At 46.4% G+C, this 26,412-nt stretch overlaps 1 long non-coding RNA gene across 1 annotated transcript in view; it reads left to right on the top strand.

Moving 5' to 3' along the window:
- Positions 1-263: 263 nt before the first annotated feature.
- Positions 264-26,412, top strand: part of LOC128342485 (uncharacterized) — a 39,479-nt gene continuing 13,330 nt past the window's right edge. The window contains exons 1-2 of the long non-coding RNA XR_008315009.1: positions 264-359; positions 26,188-26,254. This is a non-coding gene — a long non-coding RNA (uncharacterized LOC128342485). The remainder of the gene's footprint in view (positions 360-26,187; positions 26,255-26,412) is intronic.

Below are 26,412 nucleotides of genomic sequence, written 5' to 3'. Positions count from 1 at the left end.
GATTTTGGCATCGCTGAGCTTGGGGATTGGTTCAGTTCTAATTTGAACCAGTTAGGATCCGGTTTGGGGGTGACACATGTTAGAATTACTGGGGGGAAGTCAGATTAACTGCTGCTGCTGGGTTTGGCGGCCCCAGGGGGTGCTGCTGCAGCCGCAGGCGGAGATCTCCGATGGCTTACCCTCTCCCTGCCAGCCTCCAGACCATTTTTGCCCTCTGTGACTGCATGGCAGCCTCAATAATGGCTGCTTTACACTTTACAGCAGCAGACCGCAGTTTCCCTCCTTGGCGCCTGGCCCGGAGTCGCGAGCGGAGGTGCTGGGCTGCTGGCAGAGCTGCGGGCTGGTTGGACGACGACGAGGTAAGAAGGCGGCGGCGCCAGGCCAGGAGGCGGCGGGGGCCTCATCAAGGCCACCTGGGGCCAGGGGCGGCGGGCGAGGGGGAAGGCGCGGCAGCAGGGGCCTGGCCGCGGGCGGGAGGGCGGGCCATGGCACAGCCCGGGGACTCTGCGGGGAGAGGCTTTTGGGCATTCTTAAATATGGTTATTTTCCAAGGGAATTATGGCTGACAGGAAAAAACCATCTGGAGCTCAGTTCCGCAAACGAAAGGCAGAAAGAGCCAAGGAAGACGCCAAGCAAGAGGTGTTCTTCCGGAAATACCTTTGTAAAACAAGTACAGAACAAAAAGATGACAGTACCATTGGTGAAACTACCACTGAGGAAACTCCTAGTACAAGTGGTATTGGTCTTACTACAAGTGGTATTACTTCTGAGGACAAAGTCTCACAGTCTGGAGATATTCCAGTGGAACACACAGAGGAAACCGAGGATTTTGAGGAAACTGAGAGTACTGCAATTACTACAAAACACGTTGGTATTGTGCCTAGCTTGGATTACAGTGACCCTGCTAACTGGCCTAACTATTGCAGTGAAAATTTGCGACAGCTTATTGTTCAGCATGGCCCACGGCAGATTGTATCATATAAATTTCCAAAAGACTCCCAAAAAAGAAAATTCTCTCCTGTCTATTACAAGAGGAAACTGGCAAATGGTGAAGAAATGTGCCGTCATTGGCTGATATATTCTACCTCAGAAGATGTGGTTTTTTGTTTTTGCTGTAGGCTGTTCAGCAAAGGAGATGGTGGAGCAACAGCTTTACAAGAACCAGGTTCAAAAGACTGGAAGAACATTGGAGCAATTCTGTCGGCACATGAGAGGAGTACGCTCCATCTATACAGTTACCAGGCGTGGAGAGAACTTGAATTGTGCTTACAGAAAGGAAAAACAATTGATAATCTCAACCAACAGAAAATAAGGGAAGAAGAGCAATATTGGCGACAAGTCTTGGAACGCTTGATTGCTGCGGTCAGATTTCTTGGCATGCAAAACATGGCATTTCGTGGTACAACTGAAAAGTTGTACAGTGAGAACAATGGAAATTTCTTGAAGCTTGTTGAATTTTTGGCTCTTTTTGACCCTATCATGACTGAACATGTGCGCAGAGTTAAAGATGAAGAAACTATGGTTCACTACTTAGGAAAAGAGATCCAAAATGAGCTTATAGAGCTTCTAGCAACTTCCATAAAACAGAACATTTTAGCACGTATAAACTCCGCCAAATACTACTCAGTTATTTTGGACTGTACACCTGATGTTAGTCATACTGAACAAATGACTATGATTGTACGTTTTGTCGATGTAATCATGCCATCAGATACTGAAACATCTGAGCCTGAGATTACAATAAAAGAACATTTCTTGGGATTTGTTCCTCTAAAGAAGACTACTGGTGCCTTTATGGCAGAAACTCTTCTTTGGCTGCTTGAGCAAATGGGATTACCACTTGAGAATCTGCGTGGTCAAGGTTATGATAATGGGAGTAACATGAGAGGTAAAGAACATGGAGTACAAAAGAGAGTTCTTGATATAAATCCACGTGCCTTTTTCGTGCCCTGAAGTGCGCACTCTCTCAATTTGGTTGTCAATGATGCTGCTAAGAGTTGCCAGGAAGCAACAGGCTTCTTCATGTTGGTTCAACAGATCTAGAATTATTTCTCTGCATCAACTCAGCATTGGCAAATACTAACTAGCCATGTACCTACCATTACTGTTAAGCCTTTGAGTCAAACAAGATGGGAGAGTCAGACTGATGCTTTGAAACCACTGAGATATCATCTTGGTAGTATATATGATGCTTTAATGGAGATCTATAATGAACCACACCCACATAAAAGAACAAGTGAATCTCTTGTTGTAGCTAAGGGTCTTGCTGAAGGCATTAGTAAGTTCAAGTTTGTGGTATCCCTTGTTGTATGGTACAACATGCTTTTTGAAATAAATCTGACAAGCAAACTACTACAAAATAAGGAAACTGATTTAAGTTCAGCTACAAGTCAATTACAAGTAACCAAGAATTATCTTGTGGGCTGTAGGTGTGATGATGGTTTTGAACAAGTTTTGATAGATGCTAGTGTGATTGCAAAGGAGTTAGAAATATTACCAAACTTTGAGACAGAACAATTTAGACAAAGGAGAAAGAAAAAACAGTTTGGGTATGAGGCCCCAGATGAGGCTCCACAAGATCCAAAGCAAAAATTCAAAGTGGATTTCTATTATGCTATTTTAGATATGGCCATTCAATTTGTTGAAGAGAGATTCCAACAACTACAACACTATAATTCCGTATTTGGCTTCCTGTATGATATATACAGCATCAACAAAAAATGTACTGAAGATGTACGAAAGGCCTGCAAGACTTTGGAGCAGTCATTGACACACAATGAAAACAAAGATATTGATGCTGAAGATCTGTGCTGTGAACTTCAAGCAGTTGCTCGAAGGCTTCCAGAGTCTATGCCACCACAAAAAGTACTTCTCTTCATACTACAACACAAAATCCAGAATAGTGTGCCTAATGTTTTTGTTTCTCTTAGGATCCTTCTCACACTTCCAGTGTCAGTGGCAAGTGGTGAACGCAGTTTTTCAAAACTCAAATTTATAAAAACACACATACGCTCAACTATGCTCCAAAAGAGACTAGTTGGTTTGGCAACTATATCAATCGAACATGCTGAAGCATCAGCACTTGACCTGAAGGAACTGTTAACAAAATTTGCAAAGGAAAAGGCACGTAAAATAAGATTTTGATTTGCTTGAAATTGAAACATTGAACAGACTTAAATTTCAGCATCACATTTAACATTTTTCAAAGTGATTTCTGTGCTAAAACTTTTCATTCTTCCTATAATACATCTGTGTTTGAAATATGATTGGCCGGGGGTGGGTGGGCGCCAGAAGGTGATCTCCCCTATGGCGCAAAAAACCCTAGCACTGGCCCTGCTCACACATTGGAGAAACTGATAGATCTTTTAGGAACTCCTCACAATTTGTTGTGGATTTCACTACCCAAAATTGTTTAGTGTCATCTGCAAATTTGGCCACTTTTACTGCGTACGGCAATTTCTAGATCATTTATGAACAAGTTAAAGAGCACTGGTCCCAATACAGATTCCTGGGGGGCCCCACTTACTACTTCCCTCCACTGTGAAAACTGTCCATTTATTCCTACCCTTTGTTTCCTGTCCTTCAACCATTTACTGATCCACACATGAACCTGTCCCCTTATCCCATGACTGCTAAGTTTACTCAAGAGCCTTTGGTGTTGAATTTTGTCAAAAGCTTTTTGGAAGTCCAATATACTATGTCAACTGGATCACCTTTATCCACATGCCTGTTGACACTTTCAAATAACTCAAAAAAGTTAGTGAGACCAGACCTGCCCTTGCAGAAGCCATGCTGGTTCTCCTTCGCAAGGCCTGTTCTTCCATATGCTTAACAATTTTGTCCTTATCTATGCTTTCCATCAATTTACCTGGCACAGAAGTTAAGCTAACTGGCCTGTAATTTCCCAGATCCTCCCTGGATCCCTTTTTGAAAATTGGAGTTACATTGGCTACTTTCCAGTCCTCTGGTATTGAACTTGCTTGTAGGGACAAGTTATATGTTTTTGCTAAGCAATTTCACATTTGAGTTCCCTCAGAACTCTTGGATGGATGCCATCTGGCCCTGGCGATTTGTTAATTTTTAGTTTTCCAATACAGTTTAGAACATCTTCCCTTGTCACCTCAAATTGGCCGAGTTCTTCAGCCTCTAAACATAAGAAGCTCAATTCCGGAGAGGGTATATGGTCAGTATCCTCCGCTGTGAAGACAGATGCAAAGAACTCATTCAGCTTCTCTGCAATCACCTTATCCTCCTTAATAATCCCTTTCACGGATTATTAATAATCCTTTTCATGGATCATCTGTGGTGCCAACCTCCACCCTGGCAGGTTTTCTACTAATGATGCATTTAATTAAGTTTTTGTTATTCCCCTTGACACTTCTAGCTATATGCTTTTCAAGCTCTCTTTTTGCATCCCTTATTGTCTCCTTACATTTCTTTTGCCAGAGTTTATGTTCCTTCCTGTTTTCTTCATTTGGGAAGGACTTTCATTTTCTGAATGAAGTCTCCCTCACTTTTATAGCTTGCCGGCTCTACTTGTTAGCCATGCTGGTGTCCTCCTGAACTTGGTGGTACCTTTCCTCCTTTTTGGTATACATTCCAACTGAGCTTCTAGTATTGTGGTTTTAAATAAGTTCCATGCTTTCTGGGGTGATTTGACACTCCTGACTTTCCCTTTCAGCTTCCTTTTAACCAGTCCCCTCCAGTGTTCTCTCTAATTTTTTTCATCTGTGGGCAGAATGAGATGTGTTCTGGGTGGGAGTATCAAGGCAATGTGTGCACACATGCATTCAGAATGGGGCCTTCCTGATTGACCTGAGCAGATTCTAAAATTAACTGAGTGGGCATAAAAAAACTTGTGAGTGCAGGCACATGCACATGCCTTAGAGGGAACACTGGTCCCCTCATTTTTGAGAAGTTTCCTCTTCTGAAGTCCAAAGCATCTGTGTTGGACTTCCTTGACAATTCTCCACTTGCATATATGCTGAATTGGATCACAATATAGTCACTATTCCTCAGTGGTTCTTCAACTCTGACATCTTACACCAGGTCCTAGGCACCACTCAGGATTAAGTCCAAGCCTGCCATCTCTCTAGTTGGTTATGCAACTAACTGCTCTATGGCTCAATCATTTAGCATGTCTAGAAATTTGGTTTCTCTTTTATTACATGAATGTGAATTTACCCATAGGTGTGGGTAGTTGAAGTCACCCATTATTACTGCTCTGTCTCTGTTTGATAGGGATGTGCGAAACGTTTTGGGTACAGAACAATCTGTACCCGAAACAGCCAATTTCGGGTGGGATCCGAATCACCCTTCTGGTCCTCCAAAATTTTTCGTAGCTGAACCTAATCACCTCCATTTCAGCTCCGAATATCTGTTGTTTCGGATTCTGACATCTATTTGAATTTCCCGCCTTTTTGCCTCCCATTGACTTCAATGCAAAAAGGTTTGAAATTCTTCTACTCGAATTTCGGGTCCCAGGGGCAAAATAGTGGGGTGGGGTGGTAGTGCCTAATGGGTGGAGGCTGCCACCCCAATTGCAGAGGGATTGGGCAAAGGGCTGCTTTTTGGTGAATTGTTGAAGTTTATGTGTCTTTAAGGTTTTCCCCCATTAGGTATATTGGAGGGTGTATCGCTTCACGTCAGGGGGAAAGGGGTGGCCTAGAGCAGTGTGGGGTTGGTGGTAGTTCCAGGTAGGGGCAAGGAAGCTACCTGAATTTTTTCAAAGGATTTGTGCAGAAGGCTGATTTTTGGTGAATTGTTGAAGTTTACGCATCTTTAAGGTTTTTCCTCATAAGTTATAATATAATGGAGCTTTCAGCAGCCCCATAAGTGCACTTGGGGGGTGCTGGGGTGGCCCAGAGTGAGTGGTGGTGTAGTGCACATAGGGTGCCAACCACCCCCATGGGTTTCTAACCCATGGGGTACTTGGTTCTGTTGTTTCTGAGGTGTTCTGAGTGTGGATTCTATGATAGCAAATAAGAGTGGATTCATGGTGTCTCATTGAAAATCTCATTTGCTATCATAGAAACCACACTCAGAATACCTCAGAAAAAACAGAACCCTGTACGCCATGGGTTAGAAACCCATGGGGGTGGTTGGCACCCTATGTGCACTACACCACCACTCGCTCTGGGCTACCCCAGCACCCCCCAAGTGCACTTATGGGGCTGCTGAAAGCTCCATTATATTATTATTTATGAGGAAAAACCTTAAAGACGCGTAAACTTCAACAATTAACCAAAAATCAGCCCGCTGCCCAAATCCTTTGAAAAAATTCAGGTAGCTTCCTTGCCCCTACCCAGCACTACCGCCAACCCCACACCGCTCTTGGCCACCCCTTTCCCCCTGACGTGAAGCGATACACCCTCCATTATACCTAATGGGGGGAAACCTTAAAAACGCGTAAACATCAGAAATTCACCAAAAATCAGCCCTTTGCCCAATCACTCTGCAATTGGGGTGGTAGCCTCCACCCATTAGGCACTACCACCCCACCCCACTCTTTTGGCCCAGATCCCACGTTATGCCCCCGAACTGCCCCAAAGACACTAAAACTTCAAAAATGGGCACTACCACCCACCCCACTATTTTGCCCCTGGGACCTGTTTTTTAATCCAAATCTATTTGTATTCAGATTCAGATTAATTCAGATCTTAATCGAATCAGGGGTGATTCGGATGGACCATATTTGGATACAAAACAGAACAGGGGTGTTTTGGTTCAGATTCGAATCGAAAACACTGAAAATCTGACTTGCACACCCCTACTATTTGACGCCTCTCTTATGTTCTTCTCCAACTTCAGGTCACTCTCAGCGTTTTGATTTGGAAGGCAATAGCATGTCCCTAGTAAGACATTTCTTTTTAGTCCTCATATTGTTACCCATAATGATTCTGTGGAGGACTAGGTTTTCTAGCTTATTGGAATCTATCCCTTCTTTAATATACAATGCTACTCCTGTATATTTATTAATGAAACTGCTCTTGGGTGATTGGCAAACACCCTGAAATCTACCTTTGGGCTTGCATGGGGAAAATTAGCTCAGAAAGCGAAAGTTTCACGTTCGATTTTAATTTGCACCAAGTTGTGGACTCAGGAAATGACTGGACTGAGACAAAATTCAAGTTTCAAAAATACAAAGAAGATATTTATTGTAGGGAGGGGTTACAGAGGAGAGAAATGTGAGGTTAAAGCAATATTACCATCAACAATACATTTAACTGCAATGAGGCATTTTAGCTTAGAATCCTAACTGTGTAAATTCCCAGGCGGGCAAGAGAAAGAGGCTTTTAGAGAAGGAGGTGGCTGGATTTAAGAAAGGGGAGTAGAGGTAGAATTTTGGCCCAGGGAGGGGCAAAATCTCATATCACTTGGTCTTGATGAAGGGCTCTAGGAATCACCAATTAACCTCGTTCCTCGGGAACACGTCGGGCCAAGGCAGGTGCAAGAAGGTTAGAGGGTTTAGTTGGTAGAGGAGAATCCAGGAGGGTGCTTCCTCCGTGGACCCGGCTTCCTATGTTAGCTTGGAAGACTAGGCAGCTCAGGCTGGGCAAGAAACCCAATCTGGAGAGTGGCACAAAGTACTGCACACATCCTTGTGTGATGGTAAATCACCCCAAAAGCTGTTGGTAACCCCAAGGTAGTTGGTGTGTAGAGAGCATGGAGATCACAAGGAGCGTGAAGGTCCCAAGGAGCACCAGATGGAGTCCCAAATGAAGCGTAAAAGGGAGCACACTGGACCATGAAATTGGGACTCCTTATACCCAAAATCATATCCTGTGGGCAAATTCCAATTGACCATTGCTGTGTGACAGGTGTGTTGGGAGGGACCATCAGGGATCCCATTGTTACTGATCTTTCTTCCTGAGTGTAACAATGTGGGAATTGCTGAGGTATAGCAAGGCTTTTGTCATTAAAACAGAGTGCATAGACATAAGAAGGGGAGTCTGCTGAAAAGTTCAGTAATCTAATCACTATTTATCAAAATCATATTAATGCCCAGCGCTGGAGCACTATTAAAAAATCAAGAAATCTCTTGTGCAGATTTTAAACTTTCACATTAATACAGTGGACCTAAAATCATTCTCAAAGCAGCCCACACATAACTCTTATGCTCTTAAATTGCTGCTCATATTTGAGCACTCACTAGTTCCTGTATCTTTTCCAAATGCGAAAATTTGTAAGTGGTCTGGACATTTTTCCTAGAAGAGTTTTTACAACTATTCAGTCTAAGGATCCTGTTGATAACTATTTCACAATGGTAAGGAATTCTATCGGTGTGCGGAGCTGTAAGCTGCATAGGGGAAATATGGCTAAGAAACAACTACTCCTTAGATTAGTAGAGAAACGGACACAGATGTCACCTGCCAAACAGCCAAGTAACTGGGATGACTCACAGCTAGTCACCATCTCGCGGATTGAAGAGACGTCTGCTTCTATACATACCCTTACATCTCCTCTAACTGATTCACAAAAAATACTACAGAGTAATAATGAGAATTCCATCTTAAAAGAAGTCATAAGGATGGACACCAAAGATGTGCCTGAAAGGACGGTTGCTGAAGTCCGCATCAAGAGGGACATTAATGTCTATCCTATTCATTCGTGAAACACCGAGATACTGCCTTGTAGCCGGCTGGATTGATAGACACCTGTAAACAGGCTGATATTGGGGAAAAGTCTTTGGACATATTCAAATCTGCAGCAAAATGCTCGCTATTGAACGACCCACACTTCGATAAGATTGCTCCCATGATGATGTCAACTTATATTTCATCAAACCGTGGGGAATGTGTAGTGTCATCATCTCTGAACAAAGACTTGTTACCATATTGCCCTTCGGAGAATGTCTCATTGGAGCTCTTGCAGTCTCTCTTGGATCAATCATTTCAAGGCAGTTCAGCCTTGTTCCATTCTACAGCTGGTTTAAATTTACCGGAGCAGAAGGCCACAACTCCATCTTGTACTACTGTTCCGGCATTGGAAGAACTGGTCACCAACACCAAATGACAATCCTTCCATAAGTCCTCCCACAAGCAAATATCATTGCTTTCCTGGAATATTTGTGGATGGCATCAGAAAAGGATCAATCTAGATTTTATAAACTTTATTTCTACATTTGATATAATTTTTTTACAAAAGACTTGGATGACAGCCAAATTTGATCTTCCTAATTACAGCTCGTTCATGACCTTGTCAACTCTGAGCCACAAAGGTGGAAGATCCTCTGGTGGCCTCGTTCTTTTTGTCTCTAGGCATTTAAAAATGTATGTTGAGAAATTACCCTTTTTTGATAACTTGGTGCTGGCAGTTTTATTATCAAATGTAAATTTTCAGGTGATCTGTGTCAATATAGATCTGCCTCCACTTCAATGTCATGCTCAGGTCAAATTACAATGGGAGACAGTTGAGACATATCTTAAACATTTAATTTCTTCCTATCCAACGGCCTCCCTAATTCTGGGCGGCAATTGTAACGCAAGGATGGATCATCTCTTATGTTTGTATCGCTTGCTCAACCTCTTTTTCATTTACCTCTGCAAGCCTTATCTGTGTTCCTCTTGTTGAGCTAATTGGCAAATTAGCTTGATGCTATCCTTTTTGCAAAAGGTGAGGAAGACAAGGCAGTTCACTCTGGATAGAGTGGTCTTGAAATAGAGTTAACCTGCTTTTAGTTAACTTCTGGGGTCTACTTAGGATATCCCAGCATTAGGGAGGGTGTGCATCAGCTCCCCTTTACAATTTGCTTGTTTTTTTGGTAATTAAAGTTACCCATTGTTACAGCTCTGTCTGTCTTTGATGCCTCCCTGATTTCTTTCTGAAACTCCTAGTCATTGTCAGCATTTTCATGCGGAGGGTGATAGCATGTCCCTAGTAATACATGTCAGCATTTTGATGCAGAGGGCAATAGCATGTCCCTAGTAACACACTCCCTTTTAGGTCTTGTATTGCCACCCACAGAGTTTCTGTGGAAAGCTCCGGTCTTCCTAGGTTTGCTAGCTTGTTAGATTCAATTCCTTCTTCAACACTTCCCACAAAATTTTATCACACCTTCCAAAAAAATAGTGTATGCATATATTTTAAAAAGAAGATACAAATCAACAAATTAAAATAATCTGCCTTGCTACCAGCAGGATATCAAAAATGCTGCATGCTAACAAGTCCAAGCAAGAGCAAAGTAATTTTCTTACACCCGCACAGTCATGTATTGCTTTTGTATTTCATAGCCTAGAAATCATTGCAATTAAACATCAAGAACAGTTGTATAAATATTTCCCATCTTGTTCACTTGCAGTTTCAACTGCCTCCCGGGGGGCTGACAGCTTCAAATATTTGTTTGTTAGAGAGGAGTTGCCTTCAGACATAACGTGGACCCGCGGGTCAGAGGCGTAACCACGGGGGGGCAGGCAGGGCACGTGCCCTAGGCGCCGCTCCAAGGGGGGGCACAAAATGCCACTGATTTTATCTTCCGTTCCTGCCTTCCTTGGGTGGCCGCCATGCTGCCTGCTCCGGGCGCCATGCTGCCAGCTCCCTGCTGCCATTGGCCGGACCTCCCCTCCCACCCACAAGATCTTGCCGCTCCAGAGCGACCTCAGTCTGTCAGAATGCTGCTGGGTGTATATACTCTGCTCTAGAGCCCGCCCATGCGTGCTGGGGCTGGGTGAACTCTGCTCTGCGCCAAGAGAGAGATGACTGTACTGCAGGTGAGGAGGAGAGAAGGCAAGGCAGTGAGTTCTGGCTTATTCAGGCTTCCTTTGGCTTGGCTGCATTTTCTGGCATTTTTGGCTGTAATATTAAATTTTAATGCTGGCGAGAGCATCTGGTGGTGCTTGTGTGTTTGCTGCCTGCTCTGCTTCGAGGCTTGAGCTGCGGAGGAAGATCATTGAGGGAGCGGCGGCGGAGCATGCAAGAGCCTTGCCTAGTTGTCTGAAGAAGTTCTTCGCTTGCTTACTTGCTTCATCAAGATTAGGGGGGGAAAACAAGCAAGCAATTCAAAGGTGTGTGTGCACGTGCAGTGCAGGCGTCTTTACTCTTTTTAAATTTCTTATCCTGCTTCCTGTAACCCACGTGCTAGTGCTACTACCGGTGCTCCAAGCTGTGGGAGGGAGGGCAGGCTGCCGGGCGCGCGCGCAAACCGCTCTCAAAATAGATGTTTTTCTCCTGAGAGAGTGAGATGGTCATGGCCAGGGCAGCCTTGGGGGTTCAATCAATCAATCAAAGTTTATTACGGTCTACGACCAGCACAACAAGGGGGGGGGGAACAATACAATTAAAATATAAATAATTTTAAAAACAAACAAGCAAGTCAACAGTCTAACCCTTGGGGGTTGTATCTGTGGGGGGGAATTAACAGGACTTAACGCGGACTTATAATATGCTACCAGTGGAGGGGGCGGGGTGGCGTGCAGCTGTGAGGAAGCTCCCCTCGGCAGCTGCCTGCCATGTCATTTGCATGTGCCAGCAGCCTCTCCTCCTCCCTACAGACGGGGCGGCCCCCATGTTTAAGCCCCTGGCCTCTGCACTGCTCTGTTTGTGTTGTCGAGCCGACTGCCAAGGGGTCCTGGGGAGCAAATTTGCTTGCCTGCTGCTGGGCTGGGAGGAAGTTCCCAGCCCAGCAGCAGGCGAACATTTGCGCCCCCTCAGCGAGCCTAGTAGTAGAGGTTCCTTGGCAATGGCATTGTGTTGTGTATATTATTTATTTATTTGCTCTCACTCTGCAGAAATTGAGGTCAGGGTGTTCGCCACTGGCAGAGTGGTGCGGATGTCAGGGGTGGTGGGTGAGGTAGAGAGAAGAGAAAAGAGGCTCCCTGGTCTTGCAGCAGCCGCTCGGCTGGTTCCGCTGCCTCTCCCCACCACCACCATCCATCCCCTTTCTTCACAATAGGGGTGGAGAGAAGTGTGTGTGTGTGTGTGTGTGTGTGTGTGTGTGTGTGTGTGTGTGCCAGGTGCCCCTGCGCTACTCTGTCTGTGCTGCCGAGCGGACTCCCGAGGGGGTCTGGGGTGCAAATTTGCTTGCCTGCTGTTGCACTGGGAGGAAGTTCCCAGCCCAGCAGCAGGCGAACATTTGCGCCCCCTCAGCACAGGGAGCCCAAGCCCGCTCAGCGAGCCTTGTAATAGAAGCTGTATCAACCTCCGTTTGTGCGTTCCTTGGCAATGGCATTGTGTTGTGTATATTATATTATATTATTTATTTATTTGCTCTCACTCTGCAGAAATTGAGGTCGGGGTGTTCGCCACCGGGCCGGCAGAGTGGTGTGGATGATAGGGGTCGTGGGCGAGGTAGAGAGAAAAGAGGCTTCTTTCCTGCTCTTGCAGCAGCCGCTCCGCTCAGCTGTTTCTTCTCATCCGCTGCCTCCCCACCACCACCACCATCCATCCCCTCTTTTCACGGTAGGGGCAGAGGGAAGTGGTGCGTGCATGCATGCAGTTGGGGGGAGGCACGCGCCTCCCACCCACATCCATTCCGTTGCCAAGTTTCTTCATAATAGGGGCGGAGGAGGGAAGTGCTGCGTCCGTGAGTGCAGTTGGGCAGAGCGGAGGGATGCGGTTGCGCGTGCTTCTCCCCCCCTTTCCCTCCCCTCCTGGCCTGGGTGACCTGCCTTTCCCTTAGGGTCTCTTGAGGGTTTTTTCCAAAATTACTCTTCAGCTTGGTGGCCAGATTTGCTCCTACATTTCCTGGAGACTAGGTTTTGTTGTTTTCAGTACTTGCTCTCCTACAAAGGGTAAAATGAAAAGTCTGATCAGTGCATCAGTTCTAGAGATCCCAAAGCACAGAGATACCTTCTAAGAGGAATCCCTTCTTTTCTTTTACACCATGGGACTCTTAGTCCTCAGTATTCTCAATGATGGTTAAAGGTTAAGGCAGCAGGGAGATGATGCTCTTCAATAAGCGAGCATTAGAAGGGCTGCTGTATGGTCAATTTCCAGTAGTTAAGGCTGCACTCCTATATGTACACTTACTTGGAAGTAAATTATATTAAACTAAGTGGGACTTACTTCCAAGTAAACAAGCTCAAACTGGCAGCAAATAATTAAGAAAACTGTCAGTGACACCCAGCTCATTTATAATTGAACAAAATGAGTTTGCATTGAAACTAGTGTAAAGGAATCACTGTGTCCATGTGCATGAATAGCCATTCATTATCTTCCTATACAGAGGTGCTCTTACTTCCATGTAGGACATCTCCTGAAACTCTTATTATGGCTTCTTACAATGACATACAAATCTCTTTCACTGCACACAGGAAGGGTGACTAGCACACATCATTCTCTGTGTGGAAGTTGTAGTATATCTGCATGTAGGAAATGCAAGATCTTTAATATGCTTTGCATCTTCTTGTCCCTAAGCTGGTAAGAGGGTGACTGTGAAGTCCAGGTTATGTTGGTTTTAGCAGATGTGATTTCCACATGAAAGGACATTGATAAAATCAGAATATATTACTAAGACTGTGAAAATTGAAAGGCTTGGGTTTATAACTTTTAAAATAAAGTCCGGAAAGTAATCAGCAGGCAGGAGAATCTATCTATCATCTATCTTGCGAGCTCTTCTGAAGCTTTACCTATTGCATGGATGGAGAGATGCTGTGTGGCAACCCAGATGCGTGTCAGATGTTTGGATGGGGGAGAGCAGGGGGGGGGCGCAATTTCAGTGCTTGCCCTAGGTACCATTTTCCCTAGTTATGCCTCTGCCGCGGGTCAAATGGACACGCAGTTCCATGCCCCACCCCCACTCTCCCGTCCACATTTGTATGTTCAGGAGAGCAGTCTATCTGCAGTTAGTGAGACTGCAGAGAGGTGGGGGAGCTGGCTGTGTGGGCTTCCTTCTTGACAGAAGGACAGCCTGCACAGCAAATCGAGCTGGAGTGAGGAAGGAGCTTCCTCCCTCAACTCCAGTTCTATGGGGCTGAAACTGCAGTGCCAGTGTTCTGATGTAACGCTGGCATCACAGAACCAGAGTCGAAAGTGCCCATACTCCATCCTAAACCAAAGGTTCAGACTGGAATTTGGGGAGGGAAACCACGGGTCACTTTTCACCTTCAACTCCGGTTTGCTGAATTCCGACATGTGGCAAAGGAAACTGGAGGTGAAGGGACCTCCGGTTTCTTATTACATCAGGATTTGGCCAGGGTTTAAGTCAGGGGCGACTTTCGAACAACTAGTTTGGTGGAACAAAGGGGTGGGGGGAAACATTATTAGGGGAGCGAGGATTTTGCTATGCATTAAATATTCATAGAGGTAAGGTAATTTTAATGAGTCTCCCTACCTACCTACCAGACTGTACTGGCTCCTGCAGCATGTTCTGTGGTAGAAGAGTGAGTGAATGAGGCTTCTTTAAACAGCAGAGACCTTTTAAAATAATTAATTCAAGCTCTGAGACCATAATATACTAGGATGGTGTTGTGACACTTTTCTGTGAAGTTCCAGACTGGTGCAAGGGGCAGCAAGAAATATTTTGTGTGGAACACCCACCACCCATGGGAGTCATCCCTGGCTTACGCTTCAGCAATGGTAACTGTGCTAGGCTGAAGGACATCTAGGTTAAACAAATTTGAATACCACTATCACTATGAATACTTAAATACCACTTTTCAACAAAAGTTATCAAAGCAGTTTATATATTCTTTTCAAAAGACTGCTTCTTGTCCAAAAAGGGCTCAATCTAAAAATACAATCAATAAACAAAATTAATTGAAATTCTAAACAAAATAGAAGGAAAATGATCTTTCCCCCCACTAATTTGCTTCCATCACTTGCTCTGTGTTCATTCTGTGCACTGTGGGGCCTTTGAAAAGAGCAAAGCGATTATTATCTGCCTTCATAGCATTCCATGAATATTATGGTGTGACTTTCCCTGCATTTTAATCCATGCCAAATTAAGAAACAGTGCTGCGGGGGTGGGATGGGTTGCACATGCTGTTATCTCACAGCTCAATCGAATGAATGGAATCTTTATGAATGGAAAGCCTTCAACAAGGCCTTGCTCCACGAAGTGAGAATTTGAGCTAGGCAATAGTTGCCTATCATGCGTGGTTTTCTCCTACTTCCGCCAGCTATTTTATATGAATGTATCTGCTGTTTTTAAATGATTTCTTGATAGTGGGTTTAAAAAAAAAAAAAAATCTGGATTTCATTGTATGCATTGTGAACCACTTTGAATGCCCTTGAGGAAAGATGGGGTAGAAATATTTTAACAAATAAAATACAGGTGGCCCTCATTATTGTCCCCAGACCCCAAGGAGACGCGGAGGCAACATGTGATGGTGAACGGTCAGACTTTATTTTGCTTTGGTTACAACCATATGAGCTGGGATTGGCAATGCCCCCCACCCGCGCAGTGCGGTAGCTAACGGGCCGGCCACACGGTGGCCGCCCCTCCTACTGACCGTGGCGTTAGCACCCTGGCTCCAGGCGAATCCTCCGCCAGATAGAGGAGGTGCCCTTCTTAGCCGACTTAAGGTCAGGTGTTTAGCTAACAACACGCCATCCCCCTGACGCTGCACAGCCGTACGGCGAGGATGCGCCTGTAAGAAGTATGGGCCACATCCCTGATCTGTCAAGCCTCAAGGGATTGGCCTCCCCCATAGATTTTACGTCACCTCAGGTGCCACATCCATTTAGTTAGCGTTCTTTACCGCACTGCACCTGCCACAGCGGGCGTTAGCCCAGTTTAACGCCCCACAGACCCAGAATCGGTCACTGATGCCAGTCTCACCTATGCCAATCCCAGTCTCAGGTCGTCCACAAAGCACCTACTCTATATCGTTCTGCGCTGTAAAACCCCAGGGGTGATGGGGTGGCGCCAGTCCAGCTGGGCGGGCGTCACCCTGGCCCAGCCCTCTAGCATGTGCCGCACCCCGAAATTGCCCGAACGGCCGAGCAGTACCCTGGCCTTGGTATGGAAGGCCAGCACCGCCAGGTGCCCGGCCGTGGTGCCCACTTGCATGGAGGTGACCCAGGTACTGCGTAGGGTGCTCGGGTGGCCGGCCCGATCCCCTCCCGCGACCTGAAGAGTTGAAAGGCCTACACCCTCCTGCCCTAAGCCGCTCACGTCCTAGGTGCCAGCGAGGCCTCGCTTGCCCTAAGAGCCCCGACGCTCCAAGGCTCTCCATAGCCAGGCCGGCCTCTTCTCAGGCATTGGGTGCGCGTCAGGAGCCAGTTGCCGACATGCCGTGTCTGAAGTGAGACAGAGCATCTGCAAAACAAAGTGTTAATCCGCAGGCCCAGCAGAGCCCGCGCCCAGGCCCGCCTCAGGGGCCCATGCCAAGCTCCCAGGGGCTTTCTTGGGAACCACGCCTAAGGGGATAATCTAAGCGTCCTCGGGGGGGCTTATCGAACGGGCCCCAGGACCCGTCCCAGGGCAACCGCTTTGTTAACCCTCATTAAGCGCTCCCCCCCCCCCATTCATTGAACGTGTGTTGTTGGCTGAACTAGAATCGCGTGGGAGCTGGCTCGGACAAAAGCCTTCGAGAAACCAGCTACCCGGTACTGCGCGCCCTACCTGTCTGTGTAGTCGCGCAGTAGGCCCCACAGGACTGCAATCCTAGTTGGGGTGGGGGCCCTTTGCAGAGCCCTCTGGGGCCAGCGAGGGGCCTTTGCCCCCGCCCACCTGGGAGCCCCCACCAGCCCCCCAAAGCCCCCCACGCGGGGTGCTTGCCCCTGCAGAAGCCGCAGTCGTGCCTGAACTTGCAGGGGGACCGCGTGCACTTTCCGCTCCTATTGTACTCCCAGCACACCAGGGGACTCTGAGTCCCCTGGGTACCAGTGGGGGAATCCGCTGACACTGCCTGGGTTTTAGAAATCAAATGGCCGCTCTCGGCCCGCTCGACGGTCAATGGCCTGGATGGGGTCATGATTCTGAGCCATAGCTCAGAGTGCTGCTTCTCCCAGGATATTCCCGGGTAATTGGAGGCACACTCCCTGAACGCCTGGTCGTAGGCCTCCCAGGCATTACCCGCGAAGTCCATGTATGCCCTATGGATGGTATCGAAATACTTAATAAGGGCAGGGCCTCTCTCGGGGTACCGCTCTGTGATCACCCCCATGTATATAGTGAACCCTGACACCCAGTTATTCCAATTGCGCTCTATTGGCTTCCTCCTGGTCCTTTCTTTGTCCCACTCTAGCTCCTTCTCCTTCCCCACAGGCTCCGGCTCCTTGAAGAGCAGCTGGAAGACATCTATGAATTCTCCTTTCCAGATGCGCTCCTTAACATGCGGCCTCAAGTGATCACCCAAGGGGACCGGCCCGTCCATGCCACTCCCGCCGCTAGCTGGCAGCGCCGGCGAGGGGGCTGTGTGAGCCCCGGCGTGCCCGACCCCCCCTTGCCAGACCTGGTTGCATGTTGCGTGTGGGGAAGCCCAGTTCGTCGGGCCAGAGAACCAGCCAAAGGGGGCCCCGGGAGGGCCCCATGGTAGGCCCCACGGCCATACCCCTCTTGGGGACTCACCACCGCAGCTTGCCTGGTCCTCGGCCTCCGCTTCGTTTCTTTGTCCTGCCGCTGCTGCACCGTCACCGCCGGCGTCTTCCACCTCCTTGCCACTGCCCGGAGCACTAACGGCCGCCTCCAGGGCTGCAGTGAAGCCTTGCATTAGCTTAGTCTGTTTTGCCACCCTGGTTAACCCACGCGGGCTGGCGGGGGCAGGGGAACCCTTATCCCTGGGTGCAGCCACGCCCGATGCCCCCCCCCCCGACGCCATGCCGGGCTTCCCTTCCACCCGCCATCGCCTCGAGGCATGCGATAAGGGCCTTAATGGTACCCAACTCCATATCCCGCTCATCCATGAGGAGTTACACTGGGCTGGGCAAGCCCTCGCCTTTGCGGTGGGCTTTTTGCCCTTTCCGCCCTTCCCCGTTGGGGCCTTCTTCCCCTTCCCCAGTGGGGGCTTCTTAGGAGCCATTATACGCTAATCCCTATCCCTCGGTGGTGCAACAGAATAAAAGGTGGTGTGGATCCCGGAATATAGGAGGGGGGTCCCGCCTTGCCCGGAGGCCGCCCTTCCCCAATGTCCGTGCACCCAAGCCCTCACCCCCCACCGGCCCTATCCCACCAGCCAGCGACTTGTGCTCCAAACCTGGGCCGGGTCAGAGAACCCGGCCTGTTGCTCCTGCTGCTCCAGCCGGTCCGAGTTGAGAAGCAAGCCCAGAGGGGTGGTTGAGGCCCGCGGCGGCTGGGCCTGCGGGGAAATGGCGGCCGCATTGTCCCAAAATGGCATCCACTGTGCTGAAAGCCACGGCGGCCTGCCGCCAAGCGTGCCATGCGGCGCCCTAAACGGCCGCTAGGCCGCAGCCTAGGTGGCGCCCAGCCGCGGCGAGCAAGACGGGCCAGGAGCGGCGAGCGGGCCTCGCCTCGGCCTGGTAGCAGCGGGTGGACCTACCGCCCGACCCTCGCCTACGCCCCCGAGAGCCGGAACTGCAGTGGCGGGCGGGCAGCTAGCCCAACTCTCCGCCGTCGCCGAGGGCCCCTCGCCGATGGCAGGTGGGTTGTAACTCGACCCTCCGCCCGAGCTCCGGCCGCCGACCCGCTCTGCGGGAGCAAGGCCACGTGGTCGGCCCAGGAGCTCTGCGCCAGCACGTCCTCCTTCCCTGCTTGCCTGAGGAGGACTGAGCTGGCGCAGGTGCCCTGCTGCCGCCTTGCTTCCGGCCCCGGCCCCAGAAGTGGGCTGGGCCTATCAGGGCCAGCTCCCAGCCCCCGCATGCTCCTTGTGAAGGAGGGGGCTGGGCCAAATCAGCCGCGCCGCGGAGGGCGGCGAGCGGCTCAATTTGCGAGGTTCTGTTCTCACCCATAGGCATGAATACGGAAACTGTGAATAATGAGACCTTACCCCTGTGGGAATCTAGGGGTTAGGTTCCTACACACCCACAAAAGGCTAAAAATTGGGGGAAGGGAAGCATAAATAAGAAAAATAAAGTACTCTAGCTTGCTTTCTAGGTCTCCAGCAGTGTTCTGCCCCAAACCCCCAATTCCTCCAATTTTAGCAAAATAAATAAATCATGGGGATCTTTTTAAAAAGAGTCACAAAATGTCTCCATGCTGCCTCCAGACCAGAAATGACACTGGAAATGACCCCAGAAGTCATTTCCGGTGACCCTGAAACCACAGATAGACAAAAAATTCCTATTTTTGCACCTGCAGATATGCAAACCAGGTCTCTAGTACCTCACCGTGGATACACAGAACTGCTGTTGCTGGAACCATGGATAACGAGGGCCACCTGTAGCTATAAATAGCTATGTGATGCATCACTGCATACTCACTAGGACAAACTACTAGTGTTTAAGTGGCTATGTCAAGGTTCTCACATTTGGGTCCCCAGATGTTGTTAAGACTGCAACTCCATCATCCTCAGCATTTGACCATTGTGTCTGGGGATGGTGTAGTCCAATATGTAGGGACCCAAGTTTGACAACCCTTGGCATATGTCATTATTCCTCATGAGCACCTGTGTTCCTGTCCAGGTAATTGGTCCTGCTCATTAAGTAACTACTGTTATAAGCACATATATATGGGCCTAAAAAAAAAACAACAGAGAAGGATGACATGGCAAATAATGATATTTGCATAATGTTGTGTTTTTTATGAGGTTTAAATAAGTTATTACTGCTTAAAATAAACTGTTTTTCTTAAATATATACTAGAAGAGGCCTTTGAACACTTATGCTCCACAAGTGAACACTTATGCTACATCAGCATGGTGTAGTGGTTAGAGTGCTGGACTAGAACCGGGGAGACCTGAGTTCAAACCCCATTCACCCATTCAGATGGGTGACTCTGGGCCATTCACTTCTCTTTCAGTCTAACCTACTTCACAGGGTTGTTGTGAGGAGAAACTAAAGTATGTAGTACACCGCTCTGGGCTCCTTGGAGGAAGAGTGGGCTGTGGTCACTTTCTTGAACCTGGTGGTGGTGGTGGGGACAGCTGCCATGTGCCCAGGGCCCCCTGTTTTGGAGTCCCCGCTCCTCTGTGCAGCTCAGTGGCATCTTTCTCACCTGCCCACTAAGCTGTGCGGAGGAAATGGGGCTCCACAATATGAGATTTTATAATTATGAAATTATGAGATTTTATAGTTATGAATATAATTATGAAATTTTCTGCTGATTTTTGCACCTGAGTGGTCTACATTTATCAGACCAGTGTTGCTAAGCTTAAAGTTCTCTTTGTTTTCATTAGAGAAGTTTCAGCTCAAAGCTAGGGAGATAATCAAGGTTCAAACAACTTTCAAAATGTGTGGCCATTCTGGCAATTTAGGAGGGCAGAAAAATTCTACAAAGGATACAGAGACGGCTTATCACTGGCTTGCAATGGTGGCTGTTCTTCTTCTTTTGATCCACCATCTTTGGCTGTAGATGAAGTGAGTGAGATTTTCTAAATGGCCATTTCCTAACAGCTGCCAAGATTCCCCCCTGTATATTCTTTCCAGTGGGGTCACCATTTTTTCCTCAAGAAGCCCCCTCAAAATGAAGCTACATCATGAGGTAGCATCATTCCCAGATAATTCTGGGGGATAACAATGAAAGCTGGTGGAATGATCCACTAAGAGGAGCTTTCCTGCTGCCTTTGCTAAAGTGGCAGTGGAAAACACAACGTAAAAACACAGCCAATGCTACAAGCCAGCAGTAAGCCACCCCTTGGTCTTTTATAGAATTTTTCTGCCCTGCAAAAAGTGGCATTTGCAAAGCAATATGTTGGCTCCTGAACAGTCAATTGGCCTGGGATGCCACAGGCAAAGAAGTAGAAGACAACCACAAACAATTCACAAGTGTGACCACTGCAGTGGGGGGGGCTTTAAAAGAAACCACCCTTTCAATTGAATCTGGCTCCACTTGCATCTGGGGAGGATTGGGAGAAATCGAAGCAACAGCACCATGGCAATAGTGAACTGCTTTTGTCAGACAACAACCATCAGCCACAGGAACACAGGAATCTTACTCAGTAATGTCTACACTTACTTGCAGTGGCTCTGTCCAAGGTTTCAGGCAGCAGTCTTATCCATCCCTATCTGGAGATGCTGAGGACTGAAGCTGGGACCTTCTGCATGCAAAGCAGTTGTTCTTCTAGGTATGGTCCCATCCCTATGGCAACAGTGCTGCCGCCACCACATCCACTGGAGTTATTTTCCTCCACTCCCGCATTATCATTTCCTCCACTCCCGCAATATCATTTCATACAATAGTGCAGGAAAATGCCTAGTGTGCTCTGATGACACTCAAAATTGCTAATCCAATTCCAAGCAGAGTCAAGGGGAGTAACCCCATCATAATGCCTTAAATGCTTGCAGGCTATTGCAGTATTTCATATTACCTGATTACACCACTGTGCAGTACTTCAGGGGTACACTAGAAGAAAGAGAAAAAGAATAATTGGCAGTGCTACATTCTGGCACTCTTTATGTCTTCCCCGCCCCAAGGATTGGTGTCTTAGGCCACTATCTAGGTCTGCCTCGTGGACAGCCTGGCCCTGGGCTCGTGTCTGGCTGAGGTTGAGAGGCCGTATGAAAAGAGGAGTTCTCTCTTCTTTGTTGCAAACTGGGGAGCTGCAAATAGTGGAATTTTACAGTGACTGATTTTGTTCAGTGTTTTCACAAAAGGGTTGAATGAGCTTATTGAAAAGAAGCATTTCAGATTTGCAGGAGGAAACAGACAGAAGCAGCCACTATCACCAAAAATGGGTGAAGCACAAAAGTCCCACCCATCAAGTCCCATCCAGTTCCCTTCCTCTCTTGCCCCTTCCTTCCAAGCAAGGGAGTAACAACTACAGAACACATGTCAACCAGTAATCAGCTACAGTCATAGCAGTGCTGGCATAAGTCAACTGCTGTAGGAAGAAATCACAGCTGGGAACTGTAACTTGCTATTGCAGCAGAAGACAAAACCCAGAATGGGTAGAATGAAAGAAATCCCAGCCCACATGATTACCATGTACTACTGATAGCACTAGGGAATAAGGTTCTTCAAACTCTGCCTGCCCCGATTCAGAAGCCTAAGATTCAAATGGTGACACCCATGGTAACAAAACCATAATAATAAACTAAGCATTGAAAGTTTGTTTCACTGTAATTGCATTCCCAAATTTGCCACCTGAAGCAATCCATGTTGCCTAAGAGAACAAGAATAGGGCTGGTCCTGGACTGGATTATGGACCTATAACAAGTTGCACTATCGACATATTTTATTTATTTTAAAATATTTGTATATCTCTATTCGCAGATATATCAAACCAGTGGACAAAATAAAAAATAGGAATAAAACAACAAAGACAATTAGACTACAAACTAAATAAAATTATACTATAAACTAAACACCCCAGAACTACTACTATCAATAATAATAATAATGATAATAATAATAATAATAATAATAATAATAATAATAATAAATATACTGCTATTATTTACACACATGGACAAATGTGTTGGTACCCCTCCATGAAAAAAGAAGAACCCACAATTGTCTCTGAAATAACTTGAAACTGACAGACGTAATTGGCACCCATCATTGTTTATGTCACATTTAACAAAAATCAGACTTTGCTTTAGAGTTTTGATGCAACAGAATATTTCAAATAATAACACAAATGAAAATGGCATGGACAAAAATGATGGGACCCTTAACCTAATATTTTGTTGCACAACCTTTAGAGGCAATCACTGCAAACAAGCAATTCCTGTAGCTCTCAATGAGACTTCTGCACCTGTCAACAGGTAGTTTGGCCCACTCTTCCTGAGCAAACTGCTCCAGCTGTGTCAGGTTTGAAGGGTGCCTTCTCCAGACTGCATGTTTCAGTTCTTTCCATAGATGTCCAATAGGATTCAAATCAGGGATCATAGGAGGCCACTTCAGAATAGTCCAATGTTTTGTTCTTAGCCATTCTTGGGTGCTTTTAGCTGTGTGTTTTGGGTCATTATCCTGTTGGAGGATTCATGACGTGCGACTGAGACAGAGCTTTCTGACACTTGGTAGTACATTTCGCTCCAGAATGTCTTGATAGTCTTGAGATTTGATTGTTCCCTCCACAGACTCAAGGCACTCAATGCCAGATGCAGCAAAGCAGCCCCAAAATATAACCGAGCCTCCTTCATGTTTCACAGTAAGTATAGTGTTCTTTTCTTTGAACACTTCATTTTTTCATCTGTGGATATAGTGCTGATGTGACTTGCCAAAAAGCTCCAGTTTTGTCTCATCTGTCCAAAGGACATTCTCCCAGAAGCATTGTGGCTTGTCAATATGCATTTTAGCAAATTCCAGTCTGGCTTTTTAATGACAAATCATGGAGAGTGCTACCTCAGAGAGATAGAAAAAGACTAGAGATGCAGATAAATAAGACAGTGGTGCCTGGTGATGCTGGTTTCAAGAGGGGCAGCAACAGTGGGGGGAAATACCTTGAAACAACGACAACCACCACCACTGCTGGCATCCAGCATCCTGCAGGAAGCCTGGGAGGCTGACACAGCATCCCATAGGGAGGCCACCCACATCCCTACCACACAGCTGGTCTTCACAGATGTGTGATGACCATTTGAGTGGTTAGCACTCAGCTGCCATGCTGACCACTCAGATGGCTTTTGCACATCTACGGAAACCAGCTGAGCTGTGGGGTTGGGGCAATCTCCCTCAGGATGCTGCATGGGCCTCCTGGGTTTCCCACTTGATGCCAGAGTCCAGAAACAGTGATAGTCACTGTTTCTGAAAGGTATTCCCCCTTGCCCTCAGTGCCCAGCCCGCTGGAACCACCATCAAGCTGTTTTACTATGTTTATCAATCAGTTTATTTGTTTAGCCATAGCAAAAATATTTGATTCAAAAAGTGGATAGTTAAAACAATATAAGAAAATAACAAGATAGGAATACAAAGATTGACTCAGAATATTTCATAACAGGACTATATCAGCTTGCCACGTACCTTGATGGCCGAAACTAAAAAACTGGCTATTCTTGTAGCACGGGGCCTGGTGTTGGCTAATAAAATTTTTACATAGAACCCAAAAGACCTCCCAGGATAAACCATTAGCAATGGCCAAATAAATACACTGTGTAACTCCATATATAAGTTACTGCTACTGCAACAAAATATACATTAATCAAGTCTTCCACTTCCCCCAGCCCACAGGGATTCAGGCATTCTACAATAGGAATTCTAGCCATACAGTCTGTCAACACAGCAGGTGGTAATACGTTAAATCTTGCAAGTGAAAAAGCTTTCCTAATTCTGATCTCTATCAAGTTTGATAGATAAGGTGCTGGGAATGATGAAGACAGATTAGGACAATTGATTGATTGATTGATTGATTGATTGAGTGCCGTCAAGTCGGTGTCAACTTTTATAAGGTCTCTCAGTGGCACATTGATTGCTGTCATAATCAAGTCCATCCACCTTGCTGCTGGTCGTCCTCTTCTTCTCTTTCCTTCCACTTTTCCCAGCATTATGAACTTCTCAAGGGAGCTGGAACTTCACATAATGTGTCCATAGTATGATAGTTTGAGCCTGGTCATTTGTGCCTCAAGTGAAAATTCTGGACTGATTTGTTCTATGATCCATTTGTTTGTTTTCCTGGCTGTCCATGGTATCCTCAAAAGTCTTCTCCAGCACCAAAGTTCAAAAGCATCAATGCTTTTTCTATCTTGCTTCTTCAAAGTCCAGCTTTCACATCCATAGAGTGTCATGGGGAAAACCATGGTCCGAACGATTCTAATCTTTGTAGGTGTAGACACGTCATGGCATCTAATTATCCTTTCCAAGGCCTTCATTGCTACCCTACCAAGTGCTAGTCTGTGGCGTATTTCTTAACTGCTCAGTCCTTTACTGTTGATGGTCGATCCTAAAAGGCAGAAGCTACCCACCACTTCAATGTCTTCATTGTCAATTCTGAGGCTGGTTGCTGTACCCATGGTCATTAGTTTAGTCTTCTTTACATTTAGTTGTAGTCACATTTTTTCACTGAGCTCCTTGACATTCATTTCTAGAGCTTGCATATCATCCACATTCTCAGCTATCAGATTGGTGTCATCAGCGTAGCGCAGGTTATTGATGTTTCTTCCTCCAACTTTAAAACCACGCTCATCCTCTTCCAATCCAGCTTCTCTCAGTATATGTTCAGCATATATACAGCCTTGTCTTACTCCTTTGCAGATCTGAAACCAGTCTGTTTCACCATGTTCTGTCTGGACTGTGGATTCCTGCCCTGTATATAGGTTTCTCATGAGAACAATGAGATGTTCTGGGACACCCATTTTCCTAAGGATATTCCACAACTTGACATGGCTGATGCAATCAAAGGCTTTTCTGTAGTCAATAAAGCACATATTGACTTCTTTCTAGTATTCTTTGGCTTTCTAAATTATCCAGCGTGCATCAGCAGTGATGTCTCTTGTTCCTCAGCCTTTTCTGAAACCAGCTTGAACATCCGGCATTTCCCTTTCCATGTAGGACTCCAATCTGCATTGGGTGATCCTGAGCATTATTTTGCTAGCATGTGAAATTAAGGATATTGTGTGATAGTTTGCACAATCTGTTAGTTCTCCTTTCTTTGGTATGGGTATGTAGACTGACCTCTTCCAATCTGTTGGCCACTGTGTCATTCTCCAAATTTGCAAGTATAGTTTGGTTAGAGCCTTGACTGATTCTTCTTCTGTTGCCTGCCATATTTCTGTAGCTATTCCATCAATTCCTGTAGCCTTCCGACTTGGTAATGACTGGAGTGCTGATCTAACTTCATCTTCCCGTGCTAGAGGTTCTTGCATGTAGGGAATATCTTCTAGCGTATCTTGGATGTTGACATCCCTGCTGTACAGATTTTCAGTATACTCCTTCCAACGCTATTTGATCATCTCTGAATCAGTTACTATCTGTCCTTTGGCATCCCTTAACATACCAATTCAAGGTTGGAACCTCCCTCTGAGTTCAGAGATCTTTTAGAAAGCTTGCCTTGTTTTTCTGTATCTATTTCCATCCTCAAGGTCTTTACAGATGTCATTGTAGTATTGCTCCTTGTCTCTTCTAACAGCTTTTTGAAATTCCTTATTAAGTTCCTTCCTGAGGTCTTTATCTTTCTTGACTTTGGCTTCTCTCCTCTTCTTGGCAATTTCCACCGTCTGTTCTGACATCCATTTTGCTTTCTTCTGTTTCTTGGTCTTTGGCAGTCTCTTTTCACATTTGTCCTTAACAACTTCTTTGATTTCATTCCACAGTTCCTCTGGTTCCCAATCAATGAGGTTCAGAACTTCAAAGCGGTTCCTGATGTTCTCCTTGAAAATGGTGGGTACATTCTCAAGATCATATCGTGAAAGCTGGGTAACGTTGTTTTTCCATTTTAGCATGACTTGGAACTTGCACATGAGCAGTTTGCGATTGGTTCCACAGTCGGCCCCCGGCCATGTCTTTGCTGTTATAACTGAGCTCTTCCAGCTCGTTGC

The sequence above is a fragment of the Hemicordylus capensis genome, chromosome 2 (assembly GCF_027244095.1).
Source record: "Hemicordylus capensis ecotype Gifberg chromosome 2, rHemCap1.1.pri, whole genome shotgun sequence".
NCBI lineage: Eukaryota > Metazoa > Chordata > Lepidosauria > Squamata > Cordylidae > Hemicordylus > Hemicordylus capensis.
The sequence above is the reverse complement of the archived record's forward strand: the minus strand, read 5'-3'. Positions and strand labels throughout refer to the sequence as shown.